The sequence below is a fragment of the Triticum urartu genome, chromosome 5A, assembly GCF_056163025.1.
Source record: "Triticum urartu cultivar PI428250 chromosome 5A, HENAU_Tu73, whole genome shotgun sequence".
NCBI lineage: Eukaryota > Viridiplantae > Streptophyta > Magnoliopsida > Poales > Poaceae > Triticum > Triticum urartu.
In genome coordinates this window covers 229830820-229843566 of record NC_141877.1, presented here as the reverse complement: position 1 = coordinate 229843566, position 12747 = coordinate 229830820, and positions in this window count along the sequence as shown.

The window sequence follows — 12747 nt, the reverse complement described above, 5'->3', positions numbered from 1 at the left end:
GCTCACCACCTTCGGTGGAATTTTATTTATATGATGAGCATAAGGAGATGTCACTTCGTGATTTTTGTCGGGTTTGTTTGATACCTTTTGAGGGCAGCATAGAGGAACCACATCGTGATGATGTGGAGGGATTTATTGATATGATTGCTGTAGGGGAAACGAGGAAAGTTTCCGATGCAAGAATCACTAGCATACATTTTGCTGTTTTACGTTACTTTGCAATATTTGCTAGTAGATGCTTAATTGGTCGCGGAAATTGTGGCAACCTTAGTGCCCCTGATATTGTTATTTTGTGCCATGCCTTGTTCCGTGATGACACATTTAGTCTGGGCGCTACTGTTGCAAAGTGGTTAAATCTTAACTGTACGAAGGGCCCCATCTTGGGAGGTATCTTCGCCTCGCACCTCGCTGCACATTTTAACATACCTATTAGGCATTATCAGAAAGAAGAAAAGTTGCTGCCTCCTGTTTTTCTAGACTATAAGAGTATGGTAGCACATGATTTTATCGTTAAGAATAAGGAAAAGATGCTTAAGTACAAGCTGATATTTGATAAAAATCACCCTGGGAATATTACTTTGCCCGCTCCTTCCTTGTTTGACTTATTTGTAGGCAAGTACCTTGTTCCGCAGGAGGCCATTCACGCCTACCGAAACCCCACACTAGCTACAGAGCCAGAGCCGGAACCACAATTTGATCTGCACCGGCAGTCTGTTTATTAGTGGAATCCGGAAGAGATCGCCAAGGAGTGGCGCCAGGAGGATCCTTCTCAGTACGACCCCAACTAGAACTTTGGATATCCGCCAGGCCAGCCGTGGCAGTAGACCAACTTAGGCCAAAATCCTAAGCTTGTGGGAGTACGCATTTCTCACCGACATTACATTCATGTTCACACACTCATGCTAGTTGTCGGTGCTCATACTTTTTCACTGTATCATCCATGATAGTTTATTTCCCTTTTAGCTTTCTTCTTGTGTGCCTTAATAAACCTTAAGAAAAACCAAAAAAAATTAGTTGTAGATTTTAGTTAGTTTACTTTCCATGCCTATAGTAGTAGTAATTAGAAAGAAAACCCAAAAAGATTTCTCGTTCTTCTTTTGTTTGTTGGGAGCTTTCCCGTGTAAATAGTTTTGTTTCTATTCTTTGGGGTCGAGAGGAGAAGACCATAATGAAAATGTTGAGTGGCTCTCATATGCATTATTGTTGATCTAAAAAAGAGCCCGTATTACCTTGTCTTCTCTCTTGAATTGAATGCTTGCAGATTCCAGCTTAGTCCAATGCACGTGCACTATTATTAGTATCCACACTATTCGGTCGTGTAAGTGAAAGGCAATAATGATGATTATATGATGAACTTATTGAGATGAGAAAAGTTGGTATGAACTCGACCTCTCTTGTTTTTGTAAATATGTTCATCGTTCCTGATTCAGCCTATTATGAAAGAAACATGTTTGCAATGACAATTAGAGATTGTAGTTGCTTATGCCATGCTTAATTAGCTAGGAATTTATAATGGTTTACCTTGTGTGCCAACATGCTATTAAAATGGTTGTGATGTGGTATGATAGGGTGGTATCCTCTTTTGAATGATTCGAGTGGCTTGACTTGGCACATGTTCATGCATGTAGTTGAAACAAAATCAACATAGCCTCTACAATATTTATGTTCATGGTGAATTATATCCTACTCATGCTTGCATTCGGTGTTGATTAATTTTAATGCATGTTCAGGAATGTTGTCGCTCTCTAGCTGGTCGCTTCACAGTCTTTTTCTAGCCTTCACTTGTACTAAGCGGGAATACTGCTTGTGTATCCAATTCCATAAACCCCAAAGTTGTTCCATATGAGTCCACCATACCTACCTATATACGGTATCTACCTGCTGTTCCAAGTAAATTTGTATGTGCCAAACTCTAAACCTTCAAATAAACATTCCGTTTTGTATGCTCGAATAGCTCATGTATCAACTAGGGTTGTCTGTATCTTCCATGCTAGGCGGCTTATCCTCAAGAGGAGTTGACTCCGCTCCTCACTCACAAGAAAATAGCTGGTCACCGGGATGCCCAGTCCCATGCTTTAAGCAAATCAAATCAAAATAATTGCAAACAAAACTCCCCGGGACTCTTGTTAGGCACTCGTGGTTTCGAGCAAGCCATGGATTGATGCTTGTTGGTGGAGGGGGAGTATAAACTTTACCATTCTGTTTGGGAACCGCCTAAATGTGTGTAGCATGGAAGATATCAAGATCTCTCGGTTGTTATGTTGACAATGAAAGTATACCACTAAAAATATTATTCATATATATTTCAAAACCGAGCTCTGGCACCTCTACAAATCCCTGCTTCCCTCTGCGAAGGGCCTATCTATTTAATTTTATGTTGAGTCATCATTCTCTTATTAAAAAGCACCAGTTGGAGAGCACCGCTGTCATTTGCATCCATTACTGTTAGTTTACATTGAGTATGACTTGACTGGATCTCTTTTACCATGAATTACAATGTCTAGTCAGTCCATGATCTTTAAAGGTGCTCTGCGTTTATGTTTTGCAATCTCAGAAAGGGCTAGTCAGATACCATCTTGTTATATCATATTATGATTGTTTTGAGAAAGTGTTGTCATCCGAGATTTATTATTATTGCTCACTAGTTGATTATGCCATTGATATGAGTAAACATGAGGCCTAAATGTTATTGTGAATGTGGTTAGTTCATAATCTTTGCTAAAAACTTGAATGCTGGCTTTACATATTTACAACAACAAGAGCAAACACTACTGGAATCAGCTTCTTTGCCGTCTGCCATGGCAGACGGCAAAGGCATGGATCACGGACGGCAAACTTCTTTGCCATCCGCCAGCAGACGGCAAACAGTCCGGCTGAACACGTGTCAGCGAAGGCCTTCTTTGCCGTCCGCTTCCTGGAAACGGACGGCAAAGGATTGTGTCGTCCGCCATCCGAGGCCAGCAGACGGCATAGACAACGGAAGGCAATGCGGTGGCGTGACAGCCGTTAGGGGGTTAACGGCGCTCTTTGTCGTCTGCCAGCGGACGGCAAAGAGTCAAATCACTTTGTCGTCCGCTGACAGACGGTAAGAGCTCGGCTAGGCAGCACTGGGCAGCTGCCACGTGGCCAGCTATGCCGTCTGCCAGCGGACGGCAAAGTGATTTGAATCTTTGTCGTCTGCTGGCAGATGGCAAAGTGACCAAATAGGCAGCCATTGTTCCCAGGTTTTACAGGTAGGTGCCACATGTCCTCTTTGCCGTCCGCTAGCAGACGACAAAAAGGCTACATGTCCCCTGTTTTTATTTAAATCCATTTAATTTCACAGGAATTCACACATAGATATGCATATATTTTTCACATGCACAACAGACATATGATGTATCCAACACATAGCTCCATCCATGACAACATACATACATAATAAGAAACAGAGTTCCATCCATACATATTACAGTAACATCACAATGTTCATCCAACACATTGTTCCATGCATCCATATAACAAGTTCCACATTTTTCATTGACACAAATGAAAAAAAGGGAAACAAGCACTCCATCCATGCAAGCTTCCATATAGTGAATAAAATCTGTAAAATGGGAAACATGAAAGTTAGAAGAAGAAGACTAGAACCATAAGAAGAAGAAGAAAATGAAGAAGAAGAAGAAGAAGAAGAAGTAAGCATACTTAGGTAAAATGGAGCTAACCTAGCTAATTATGCCATTTTTGAGTGAACTAAGCATATTATGCCATTTTTTATATAACTTAGAGCTAACTTCATTTTGGAGAAGAAGACGAAAACTAGAAGAAGAAGAAGAACAAGAAGAAGAACAAGAAGAAGAAGAAGAAGAAGAAGAATAGAAGAAGAACTGCTTCTTCTTCTTTTTCTTCTTCTTCTTTTCTTCCTATTCCTTCTTTTCTTCCTCTTCCTAGATTTTCTTCATCTTATTATGTCATTTGTGGACTAAATAGGCTAAATTATGTCATAAATGGACTAAATAGGCTAAATAAGAAGAAAATGCCATTTTTGAGCTTACCTAGCTAATTATGCCATTTTGACCTAACTAAGCACATTATGAGATATAACTTAGAGCTAACTTCATTTTGGAGAACAAGAAGAAGAAAACTAGAAGAAGAAGAAGAAGAAGAAAATGGAAGTTAGCTCTAAGTTATATCAAAAATGGCATAATATGCTTAGTTAGGTCAAAATGGCATAATTAGGTAGGTAAGCTCAAAAACGGCATTTTTCTTCTTATTTAGCCTATTTATTCCATTTATGACATAATTTAGCCTATTTAGTCCACAAATGACATAATAAGATGAAGAAAATCAAAGAAGAGGAAGAAAAGAAGGAATAGGAAGAAAAGAAGAAGAAGAAGAAGAAGAAGAAGAAGAAGAAGAAGAAGAAGAAGAAGAAGAAGAAGAAGAAGAAGAAGAAGAAGAAGAAGAAGAAGAAGGAGGAGGAGGAGGAGGAGGAGGACGAGGAGGAGGAGGAGGAGAAGACGAAGAAGGGGAAGAAGGAGAAGGAGAAGAAGAACCGGGGCTGAAGGAGAAGAAGAACCGGGGCTAAAGGAGAAGGAGAAGAAGACTAGAAGAAGAAGAACCGGGGATGCGCCAGTGCCAGACGGAGGTCAAGGACCGGTCGGGGTTCTGGCATTGGCAGAAGGAGTGGTTGATGCTTATCGGGAGCCATGCTGCACCAAAAATCATTTCCAATAATGTCTCGTTAGTAGGTTCGCAAACTGAAATGTGAATAGTAGTAAGCAACGACCATTCAAATCAAACTCACCGTGGTCGCCGGAGCAATCTGGGGCATCGGCGGAGGGGCCTGACCGTTTTTTTCGCACATGGTTTGCACATTTGGTTCTCATGAGTCAGTCATATTAGATAGTAATGAGAACATTACGTGCATGATTGGGCTAATATGCATGAGAAACGTACCACGATGAGCTCGTATAGGGCCGATTTAGCGATGTCGTTCCGGTTCCTCTCCTCCTTCAACAGCTTAGCCGTCCTCTCCTCCATATCCCTCTCCCTCTCTGCCACCTCCCTTTGTGCCTCCCTTTTTGCCTCCTCCACAAGCGCCTGCGTCTTCAATCTCTCTTTCTCAACAATAGCCTACAACACACCACTCCTCGTTAGCATTGTAATCATCTACGGACGCACACACAATGTAATGGAGGAAAGGTGAGAGAGTATGTATAACTAACCTCCATGGCGAGCTCCGCGGGCCGTGCACGAGGCATTATCTCAGGATCAGAGCTACTCAGGCGCTTCTTGATCTGCGGGAGAGTCTTAGGACAACGTATCAGTCCATCACCAATGGCTTGAGAGCCATGGGACCTCCCGCCACCAGATATCATCACCACCTCTGTATCAAAAGGATTCTGGCTCGGGTTAAAGTCCTCCCCTTTCCTCGCCTTCCCCTAGTCTCTATACTTCACAAGCTTGTGGTGGGAGGACTTGTTGGTGAAGTTCTCTGGATCATCTAGGTCAGACTCCGTGAATGGCTTGGCCTTCTTGTACGGGGCCATATGGGCCATGCCATAGAGGTCGAATAGACTTGGCACAGGCTTCTTGTGGTGGTGCGCTTGAGAGAGAGGAACAAAATATTAGTTAAGGGCTCAAGCTAGCACGAAGAATGATATTGCTATGTAAATAGGTCATTTTGGAGCTAAGAAAGGTTATTATGTCATTTTCGAGGAAAATAAGCTATGTTTAGGTCATTTTCGAGGTAACCAAGATTATTATGCCATTTTTTACCAAAGCATGCTAATTATGTCATTGTAGAGCTATCCAAGGTTATTATGTCATTTTAGAGCTAATTATGTCATGAATGAACTAGCTAAGATTACTTTAGTTCGTTATTAAGTTATCGAAGGTAGTTATGCCATTTTTTTAACTAACTAAAGCATATAAAGTCATTTTATAGAGCTATCTATGGTTATTATGTCATTTTGGAGCTAAATATGTAATAAATGAACTGTCCAAGGTAGTTATGCCATTTTTTAACTAACTAAGCATATTAAGTCATTTTGGAAGGGATAAATGCTAGCATGAAGAATGAAATTGCATGAATCATGTAGCAAACCACATACCCAGTTATCCCCGTACTCAAACAGGTTGGAGCTCCCTTGATGGTGTGGCACACCTTCCATTTGGTCGCACATATCCTTGGCCCTCTGGTGTTCGACTAGCCATTCGGGAGAGCACCACGCATCCACCAACGCCTCCCAACAGTCCATCTTATCCACACACCATCTCGGGGGCACCTAAGTTAGTCAAGAGAAATTTCAGCGCTACGCCTACGAATCAAATCAAGAAAACTTAGTTCAAGGCCTTAAGAATAGGTAATTACCTGCATGTACTTCTCCTTACTAAGAAACTTGTCGCAACACTTCGTCTTGGCCCTCCTAATACCCTTTGAGGCATAGTAGTCTCGAACGGCCTGCACCCGAGCCTCGTGCCGTAAGTTCTGAAGTAGGCGCTTGCACTCGGTTTTGACAACCATACACGCGGCATCCTGCTCTCCCTCTGAAACTCTGTAGAAGGTCTGCAATCAAACAAAACTACACTGATTAGTACAATCACTAGGTAATCACTAGGTAGTGTTGACTTTTAATTCTGTAAAGGATAAATTACCCAAAACCGGCGGAACACCATGTCGGCCACCGTCTCGCACAAGACACCGCCGACCATCTCCCCCGGTGGGGCCGGGGCAACCGAGTACAGCTCTCATCTTAGTGCTAGCTGTGGAACCTGACCCTCATCGGACAATGTGACCCACCCAGGGAAGTGCTGCCGGCAAATCACACCAAGGACCTGGTTGGGCCTGCGGACACCACAAGGGTGTACCCAGCCCCTGCAGTATGACAAGGCCAGCGCATTAGATATTAATTTGAAGAAACATGAAGGAAAAAGGTTAAAAAATATTAAATGCACTTACTTCAGCCCTTTAGGCGCAATCAATCACCTCTGGTCGGGGGTCATCGGCATGGCGGGAGCTTTGTACAGCCACGCTTGTAGACCTTCTTGCCCTTCTCAACCAGCTCGTCGTCGCTGTAGCTATCATCAAAAAAGGTGTCCTCGCTACCATCACTATGGCCACTAGCCTCCGGAGTCTCGTGGGAAGAAGCCTCTGGGATCGGAGTCTTCTAGGACGAAGACCCCGTTGAGGGAGTCCTGGATTAGGGGGTCCTCGGACAGCCGGACTATATACTTTGGCCGGACTATTGGACTATGAAGTTACAAGATTGAAGACTTTGTCCCATGTCCGGGTGGAACTTTCCTTTGCGTGGAAGGCAAGCTTCGCAATTCGGATATGTAGATCTCCTTCTCTGTAACCGACTCTGTGTAACCCTAGCCCCCTCCGGTGTCTATATAAACCGGAGGGTTTAGTCCGTAGGACAACAACAATCATAATCATAGCCTAGGTTCTAGGGTTTAGCCTCTGCCATCTCATGGTAGATCAACTCTTGTAATACTCATATCATCAAGATCAATCAAGCAGGAAGTAGGGTATTACCACCACCGAGAGGGCCCGAACCTGGGTAAACATTGTGTCCCCCGCCTCCTGTTACCATCAGCCTTAGACGCACAGTTCGGGACCCCCTACCCGAGATTCGCCGGTTTTGACACTGACATTGGTGCTTTCATTGAGAGTTCCACTATGCCGTCACGATAAAGGCTTGATGGCTCCTTTGATCATCGGCAATGATGTGATCCAGGGTGAAGTGTTTCTCCCCGGACAGATCTTCGTATTCGACGGCTTCGTACTGCGGGCCAGCTCGCTTGGCCATCTGGAGCAGATCGAGAGCTACGCCCCTGGCCATCAGGTCAGGTTTGGAAGCTTGAACTATACTGTCGACGACAGATTCGAGCCCATGTCAGGTGCGCTGCACAGTCATGACGAGCATGACTTAGCCCTGCCGGCGGACGGTGTTCGGGAGATCACACCTGCCGCTACTCCAGCCCTCAATCCGAAGCAGATCGTGCCATCCGAGGACGGGTGGATGGACCCCGCCACGGAGGTCGCACACTCAGTGGCGATAGAGCCAAATACTGACTTCACCTCCTATGAGACCTGTGTCATCGGAACCTTGGATTCGTCCCCGGCCACAGGCTCCGAACCGCTTGCGTCTGTGCCTATCGAATCTGATTAGGCACTGATCATGGAGTTTACCTCCGCGGATATCTTTCAGCACTCGCCCTTCGGCGACGTGCTAAATTCATTGAGGTCTCTCTCCTTGTCAGGAGACCCTTGACCGAACTATGTCCGTCTTGAGTGGGAAGCGGACGACGAAATTTGTTCCCCACCCACCACCCACTTAATAGCCACTGTCGATGACTTAACCGACATGCTTGATTTCGGCTCCGAAGACATCGACGGTATGGACGACGATGCAGGAGAAGAACAGGAACCACTGCCCACAAGGCGTTGGACAGGCACCTCATCATATGATATATATATATGGTGGACACCCCCAAAGAAAGCGATGGCAATAAGGCAACGGAGGATAATCCCCTCAAGAAGCAATCTAAGCACCGGCGTCATCAGCGCCGCTCTAAGCCCCGCCATAGCAAAAGCAGCGATACTGGCACAAGAGACAATAACGCTGCGGATAGTGCCGAAGACGAAGACAATCCCCTCTAGCCAGGCTTCGAGCGGGAAGATGGGCAAGCCAGCCCTAAGGAACAGGCGACAGACGGAGAATCAGAGGATGACAATTACATGCCCCTCTCCGAAGACGAGGTGAGCCTCGGCGACGAAGAATTCATCGTGCCTGAGGATCCCGTCGAGCAGGAGCGCTTCAAGCGCCGGCTTATAGCCACAGAAAAAAGCCTGAAGAAAAAGCAGCGGCATCTTCAAGCTGATCAAGATCTGCTAGCGGATAGATGGACCGAGGTCCTGGCAGCCGAGGAATACGAACTCAAGCGCCCAACCAAAAGTTACCCAAAGCGCAGGTTGCTACCACAACTCGAGGAGGAAGCATTAAAGCCTACACTACCAGCGTGTGATGTAGCTGACCGGCCACCTCATGGCCGAGACAAAGCGGCGTATCAGCCCGAAGTCCAGCCCGCACCCCGTCGCCAGTCAAACACGCAGGACCTGCGAGACGTATTGGAAAAGAAAGCAAGACATACAAGACCGATCTACGGATCACGAGGGCGTGCCCCAACGCGTGATGACGACCGTCACGCCGGATATACTAAAAGCAAATCCGATCGGGCCGAATACAGCAGACAAGACTCGTATGAACTGCATTGTGATATATCCCGGCACAGAGGCGCCGCACACCCCCTATGCTTCACCGACGAAGTAATGGATCACGAATTCCCAGAAGGGTTTAAACCCGTGTACATTGAACCATATGACGGTACAATAGACCCCGCGGTATGGATTGAAGATTTCCTCCTCCACATCCACATGGCCCATGGTGACGATGTACATGCATCAAGTACCTCCCACTAAAACTCAAAGGGCTGGCTCGGCATTGGCTGAATAGCCTGCCGACAAACTCCTTTGGCAGTTGGGAGAACTTGGAAGACGTATTCCTTGACAACTTCCAGGGCACTTATGTGTGACCACCGGATGCTGATGACTTGAGTCACATAACCCAATAACCCGGGGAGTCAGCCAGGAAATTCTGGACTCGGTTCCTAACTAAAAAGAACCAAATTGTCGACTGTCCGGATGTTGAGGCCTTAGCGGCATTTAAGCATAACATCCGCGACGAGTGGCTCGCCCGACACCTCGGCCAAGAGAAGCCGAAGTCCATGGCAGCCCTCACGACACTCATGACCCGCTTTTGTGTAGGCGAGGACAACAACACGTCAAGAAATCCTGGCAATTCAGATGCCAGAGATAGCAACGGCAAGCCACGTCACAACAGACACAAGCGCCACAACAATAGCGACAACGCCGAAGACATGGCAGTCAATGCCGGATTCAGTGGCTCTAAATCCGGTCAGCGGAATAAGCCATTCAAAAGAAGCAAGCCGGGCCCGTCCAGTTTGGACCGCATACTCGATCGCTCGTGTCAAATTCATGGCACCCCCGACAAACAAGCCAACCACACCAACAGATAATGCTGGGTGTTCAAACAGGTCGGCAAGTTGAATGCCGAAAACAAGGAAAAGGGGCTACATAGCAACGACAAGGAGGAGCCCCAGCCACCGAACACAGGAGGACAGAAAAAATTTCCTCCCCAAGTGAAAACGGTGAACATGATATACGCAACCCATATTCCCAAGCGGGAACGGAAGCATGCACTAAGGGACGTCTATGCGATGGAGCCCGTCGCCCCGAAGTTCAACCCATGGTCTTCTTGTCCGATCACTTTTGATCGCAGGGACCACCCTACCAGTATCCGTCATGGCGGTTCTGCCACATTGGTCCTTGACCCCATCATTGACGGATTTCACCTCACTCGAGTCCTTATGGACAATGGCAGCAGCCTGAACCTGCTCTATCAGGATACAGTGCGCAAAATGGGTATCGACCCCTCGAGGATCAAAACCACAAAACCCGCCTTTAAAGGTGTCATACCAGGTGTAGAGGCCTGTTGCATGGGCTCAATCACACTGGAAGTGGTCTTCGGATCTCCGGAGAACTTCCAAAGCGAGGAGTTGATCTTCGATATCGTCCCCTTCTGCAGTGGCTATCACGCACTGCTCGGACGAACCGCATTCGCCAGATTCAATGCGGTACCGCATTACGCATACCTCAAGCTCAAGATGCCAGGACCTCGCGGGGTTATAACAGTTAATGGAAACACAAAACACTCGCTCCGTATGGAGGAGCACACCGCCAATTCGGCGATAAAGCCCCCGGACACCTTCAAACGAGTCCGGAGTACCCTGCAATAGGATCGCCCGGCACGTTCAGAGCTCGCCTAGCAATTCGGCCTCCGTCCTAGTCCCAGTCATGTGGCGAAATTTGTGCCGCGCGTACATAATTACGCACTCAAGATACCATGGGCATACGCGGAGGCACGGCTATGGCACGGCCCACAATGCGGCTCACCCCCGCCTCAGGACCCGTATATCTTTACCATTTTCTTCCTTTCAGGACCCTATTCTCTGAAGGCCCTCTCCGATAGCCTGATTATCGTACCCATCACGGGAAGGAAACACCAAGGAAGCAAGAAGCTTCGACATACAAAGGAATCCCCAGGTGGTCTCTGATAACGATCGCAATACCTGTTTTACATACCCACACGCAGCTTGCCCTTGGATAGGACATGTCAAATAGTCCTATTTTTGCTTATTGCACTACTTGTATACATACGCTTTGACGTATCATTTAAATAACAATGTACATCGTTAGCTTATTATTGCATTTCTTCATCTTTTTTCCCTATCTGCTTATTTATGACAAGTTGCACCCGTACATTCCGGTACGTCCAGTGCGCCAGGGGCTTCAGTGTACCCCATAACACGGATAGAAAAGCCCGAACACTTTTGACAGTGCAGCACCCCAAACTATTACGACTATTATTGCATTCATGTTATATATATATGTGTGTGTGTTCATTAATGACGCCTTGCAACCGTACAATTTGGTACGGCCAATACACCAGGGGCTTACGTACCCCACAATATGGTGTGAAAAGTCCGAACACTTTCACAAGTGCGGCATCCCGAACTTATAGCATTATATGCATCAGCTTTGAATCATGTCTTGGGTCAATAGTTGGGTTTGCCCGGCTCCCATGTTTTGGTACCTTACGTTCCACTATATCGGCTAAGGTAGCACTGGGAGAACTACTGCGATTGTGTCCTGGTTCTTCCGGACGAGCACCTCAGTAGAGAAAGCCGAAAACTGACTGTCATGATGCGGCGAGAGCTGGTCGCTATTCGAGAGGTCTCAAATCCTTAAAGATTTTTTCCGCTTCGGGCCAGGAATCGGGCTTGTCCGATTTAGGCGTATATAGCGCCCCAAGTTCAGCCTTCTGAATACTAGGGGCTTCGCCAAAATTTAAAATTGTAGACTTCTATGGCTAAGTGAGAGTGATAAAGCTATATAGTCTGATTGCCTTGTTCGCTGCGCTAAACACCTCCTTAAAGGACCAAATTTTTTGGATAAAGAGTGTTTAAGATTTATCCCGAACACCTCAATACTAGTTACATCGGGGCAGAAGCCGACGACTGGCCAACTCTCAGATTTTATAAACGGCCGCGCAGAAGGTAATATTTCAAATCGACAAGCGTTATATAGTGCACATGAACTCGTTTTCATATTATAGGATCACATGAGTACATTCATTCAAATATTACATCATTAGCACATTCCTCCACCACAAGGAGGGCACCCTTCAGGACACTGTCATAATACTTTTCGGGGTGGTGATGCTCCTTGCCCTCCGATGGCCCCTCCTTCACCAGATTTTCGGCATCCATCCTCACCCAGTGCACTTTCGCACGGGCAAAGGCCCCGTGCGCACCTTTAATGCAGATGGACCGCTTTATGACTTCAAACCGCGGGCAGGCATTCACAAACCGCTTTACCAGGCCGAAGTAGCTATCAGGCAGGGGCTCGCCAGGCCACATCCGGACTATGAGACCCTTCATGGCCAGTTCGGCCACCTTGTGAAGCTGGACTAGTTGCTTCAGCTGGTTGCTCAAGGGCATCGGATGTTCGATCCCAGCATATTGAGACCAGAACAACTTTTCCGTTGAGCTCCCTTCCTTGTCCCGGTAGAACTCTGCGGCATCCGATACGCTGCGTAGTAGATCTGCGAACGCTCC